The sequence below is a fragment of the Lathyrus oleraceus genome, chromosome 6, assembly GCF_024323335.1.
Source record: "Lathyrus oleraceus cultivar Zhongwan6 chromosome 6, CAAS_Psat_ZW6_1.0, whole genome shotgun sequence".
NCBI lineage: Eukaryota > Viridiplantae > Streptophyta > Magnoliopsida > Fabales > Fabaceae > Lathyrus > Lathyrus oleraceus.
Window position 1 is genome coordinate 193016889 of NC_066584.1, and position 5056 is coordinate 193021944.

The following is a 5056-nucleotide window of genomic DNA, read 5'->3' on the forward strand; positions in this document are numbered from 1 at the left end:
TTCAAAACTAGAAACCTAGGACATATGCCTTTGACTTTCCAAACTCTTTTCATAATACTTATTTTGAATTGAACCTTAAGTCAACTTTGATTTATTTTGTGAATACTTCTAATTTGTAAATACAACTCACTCAAAGCTTGTTTTTGTGGTTCCAATGGCCACCTTTGTTAAAACTTTTCTTAAACATTAGCCATAGGTTTGAGTTATCATAGTGGTTGATGTAAACCTCACCTTATCCTTAGTGATTGGACTATAAGTCTTCCATACTTATTATAGGGTGGATCCCTCACTAGTATGTTGAGGCTCTCCTCACATGGTGGATTGTGGTTTAGGTTGAGTTTTCTCCCTTTAATAACAAAAGACCTTAAGGCTTGTGACAAATCAATTCACCAACTTATTTTGAGTTTTTTACCCCGAACTACGAGGTTTTGATCCTACCTTTATGATGGTACGTAGGCAATGGGTTTATCCATTCAAACAACAAAATGTAAATAATTGTATATTCTTTTCTCATTTCCCCAATCTTGTTTGCACAAATATTTTCATAAATACCAACCTGGCATACAACTTTGCAAAAAGGGCTCCCTTAGAGTACTAAGGACATTTTGGGTGCTTAAAACCTTCCCATTGGATAACTGACCCCCTTACCCAGATCTCTGGCATTTTTATTAGTTTTTGATTTGATAAAACTTCTCGGTTTTTGTTCGCTTTCTAACCTTTCCTTTGGATAAATAGAAGTGCGGTGGCGACTCGAATTGTATGATTTACTTTTGATTTAGTCAATAAATCTAAAGGTAACGAATACCACACTACAGAAAAGTGGTGACTCTGATGGGGATCAATTGTGCTTCCTAGTGGGTTTAGCCTACTTTTTGCCTTTGTTGTGTTGTATGTTTATTTGTGACATATTTTTTGTGCAAATTTGGGATGACTGTATTGTTTGTAATGTATGAATTGCTTGATATATTCAATTGCTTGTGTGCTTCGTGGTCTCTTGTGAGATGAGTTCTATACCCGAACTCAAGTGCACTTATGATAGGAGAATGGCATAGTCTTGTTGACTTGTGTGGATTTATTCCTTAGCAAGTTGACTTGCAAGCCCATTCACTTGGTGGAGGTTTTGTTGGGATCAATAATGTCACACTAGTAGTCGTGGTTAGACATTACTCTTTCCAATATATACCTTAGAAGCCAAGGACCTTAGATTACCTAGCCCATCTTGGCCTATTTTAGGACGTAGTGCGAATATCGTTCAAGTGTAAGATTTGATACGATTGTTACGCGATACTACACTCATAAGAGCCTCTCTTGAGAATATTTTTGGAATACGAGTAGTCGTTTATCCGATAATATCCGAAAGATGAGATGATGACTATGGGAACCTCTTCTAGAACATGATTGTCAGATTTAACCATAGTACACTCCCCTTGGGTGGTCCTTAACCGAGACTCCATGCTCGTGATTTACAACAAACCCTTGATTCGCGGTTGATCCGTTCTCGTAAATCCTTAAGTGGATGATTGATATTAAGGATGACTTGATCCATCCCGTGACCTTTGTATGGTGTGATTTTCTTGATCCTTAAGTGTGATTGTTGCATCCATGCATTCATGCGTTCATTTGCATTCATATCATCAATAACGAGAAAATTTCAAGGAACTTAAGAGGTCTATTTGCAAATTTTCAGGCATGGATAAGCAAAGAAGGAATACAAAGAAGTACAGTTCAGACAACCCGACTTGAAAGAGTTAAGGAGTTTAACATCCCATGTATTAGATCCCTTGGAGTTCAAAGCCCGTCATGGGAAGCTTCTGTCTATTCTTGCTACTCAGGTGGATGAAGGTCTGATGAGTGTGTTGGTGCAGTTCTATGATCCTCTGTACCATTGCTTCACTTTTCTGGATTTCCAGCTTTTTCCTACGCTTGAGGAGTATGCCTATCTTGTGGGTATACCTATTCTAGATCAGTTTCCGTTCAGTGGCTTGGAAAGAGTTCCTTCTTCCCAAGAGATTGCTGATCTGTTGTACATAGATATATCTGATATTGGTGCTCATATGACTACCAAAGGTGGAATTCAAGGTCTCCCATCAGATTTCCTCATCGCCCAAGCTACTCTGTTTGGGAAGGCCATGAGTGAGGACGCCTTTGAAGCCGTATTTGTACTTCTCATCTATGGGCTAGTGTTATTTCCAAACGTCGACAATTTTGTGGATGTGAACGCTATTAGGATTTTCTCTACTCTTAATCTTGTTCATACTCTGTTGGGTGACACTTATTTCTCTTTGCATATGAGGCATGCAAAGGGTGGTGGTACCATTGTGTGTTGTTTGCCTCTGTTGTACAAGTGGTTTATTTCACACTTGCCTCAGACACTCGCCTTCAAGGAGAACAAAGGATGTCTACGGTGGTCCACGAGACTTATGTATCTCATTAATGATGATATCTTTTGGTATAACCGTGTATATGATGGTGTCTAGATTATTGATTCTTGTAGTGAATTCTCCAATGTGCCTCTTATTGGTACATGTGGTGGAATTAACCACAACCCTATCTTGCCTCGCCGTCAGCTTGGGTTCCCCTCAAAGGACAAACCTAATAACATTTTGTTAGAAGGTGTGTTCTTTCAAGAGGGTAAAGATCCCCAGAACTTGAAGGGCAGGATGATTCGCGCTTGGCGCAAGATTCATAGGAAGGGAAGGAAAGAGCTTGGTCCGAAGAAATGTATTGCCTTGGAACCTTACACCTCTTGGGTGAGGAAGAGAGCTTCTGAGTACCGCATGCCCTATGATTACCCGAGACCTACACCTATGGTTATGGTTAGGCCTTCAACCCTCCCTAACCAAGGAGTAGAGGAGTTGAGAGATGAAGACCATTCATGTGCTTGGGTCCGTGAGCGAGAAGAGCTACTTCAGCAACTCAAAGATAAGGATGCTTTGATAGAATTTCTGGAGCATCAGGTTATCGACGAGCCTGATGATGTGGTTACTTCTCTTCTTCCTCAGTCATCCAGGTTTTGGAAGAGGAAGTATGACCGACTCGCCAAGGAGAAGGCAGATATGGAGGCCGCCTATGAGAGAGAGGTAAAGAGGCTTCGTGCAGCTTATCTTCCAATCCCGAGAGCTTTGGACGATTGCTTCTAGGGTTCCATAGGATGTCATTTTTCCTTCTCTCTTGTATTGTATTTGGTTACCAAGACTGTACTTCTTTGGTGTAAAAAAAAATTCCAAATTTTATTGATATGAATATTCCATTATATGTCTAAAAAAGAGTAATATTTCCAAAACATTTGCAAATAGATCTCTAAAAAGTTCCTCAAACAAAAAATAAATCATATGCACAAACATTGCATGCATCATATGCATAGGCAGGTTTTGTTCAGGGCTTCTTGATCAGTGGTCTAACTTTGTGTTCTTCATTTATTTTAAAGACAAGTTGACGCACCGGTACAACACTAGAGCCAATTCTTCAAAGCTGATGGATCATCTTGAACAAGAGAATAGAGAACTTAAGGAGGAAGTGGCTAGGCTGACTACCCTGATGGAGTCATTTCTGGCCGTCCAAAGCCAGTCTTCTCCAACGCCTGCAACTCCTCCCCAGAGGACGGTCATCTCAGAGGTAGCTTCCTCTACTGTGCCTGCCGTCAGTGCTCATTTCGCTCCGTCTGCTATGCCAGCCGGGTTTCCCTGGGGGATTCTCGCGAAATTTGTGCCAGAGGGTCTTGCTCTGACCTTTGCTTCTCTGCCGGCATCTAGCCCGGTCCTTGCAGTGCCACCTCCCGTTGTGCACACGTTACCGAGAGTCGACGACACCATTTATCACTCTGAGCCATCTGAGGGCCCAGATGTCTACGAGAAAATGGATGCTATGAATGACCAATTCCTTGAGCTGCGCAAGGAACTGAAGACTCTAAGAGGGAAAGACCTCTTTGGTAAAAAATTTGTTGAGTTGTGCCTTGTGCCAAATGTCAAGATTCCTATCAAGTTCAAAGTGCCTGAGATTGAAAAATATAAAGGAAACACTTGCCCTCTCATCCATCTTGTGATGTACGTGTCGCAGCCTAAAAAAGGGAATGCGAAAGGAAATTACCGGCGAAAAAACAATGACAGAAGAGTCGTCATCGTGCGTTATTTATCCCAAAGGAGGGAAAGGAAACGCTCGAAGTAAACCTGGAAAACGGAAAGGAAAAGACAAGGTCTCACAACCAAATCTTGGGTTCGGGAGTCGATTATGCGAAGGGAAGGTATTAGCACCCCTACGCATCCGTAGTACTCTATGGGATCCACTCTTGTTGTTCTTGTCTAAAGGGTGTGGGTTTATCTAATGTACTATTTACTAAAAGAGGGGTCAAAAGAAAATGACTCGCACGGATGTCGCATCCACTGCATACGTATCTCATCTGAATATGAGAATCAGAGTCTTCGTAGCTCGGCTACCTATGGGTTAAAGAGGAGTGTGCTCGCTAAGACATCGCGTCTTATGCCTACGTATCTCATCTGGAATGAGAATCAGAGCGAAACGTAGTTCGGCTAACCTATTTGTTTGTTTTGTGTTTTTTAGGTGAACGACGTTACTACGCAATGCTCGACCTTTGGAGACTTACTCGCCTGTAGTAGAAGGAGTTAACGTGTTCTTAGGAGAAGAAAAATCAATGATTTTGTTTGTGTTTTAGGAATGCTCATGCAAAAAAGGAAGTCCTAGACGAAGGAACCGTGCTACCTTAACTGACATGCAAACGAGAGACTATGCGAAGCCTAGCAATCCTATGGGGAGACGATCACACCATACAAAACAAACATGCATAAAGTAAACACGCAAACAAGGGGGCTCAACATACATGGGTAGGGCTTTAGTCAAGAGGGTCATATCAACCTCGACAAACAAGCCATGGAAAGGTAATCAACTGAGCTCTTAACCACTGACATTGAACGTCAGGGTGAGCAGATCAAAGGGTAATGAGGGTAAGACCTCATAGCTCTTAACCCTGGACAGGGTGAGCTCATGACAAAAAGTGGGGATTCAGAAAGATGGAACCCTCTCCACCGACTGACCGGACAAA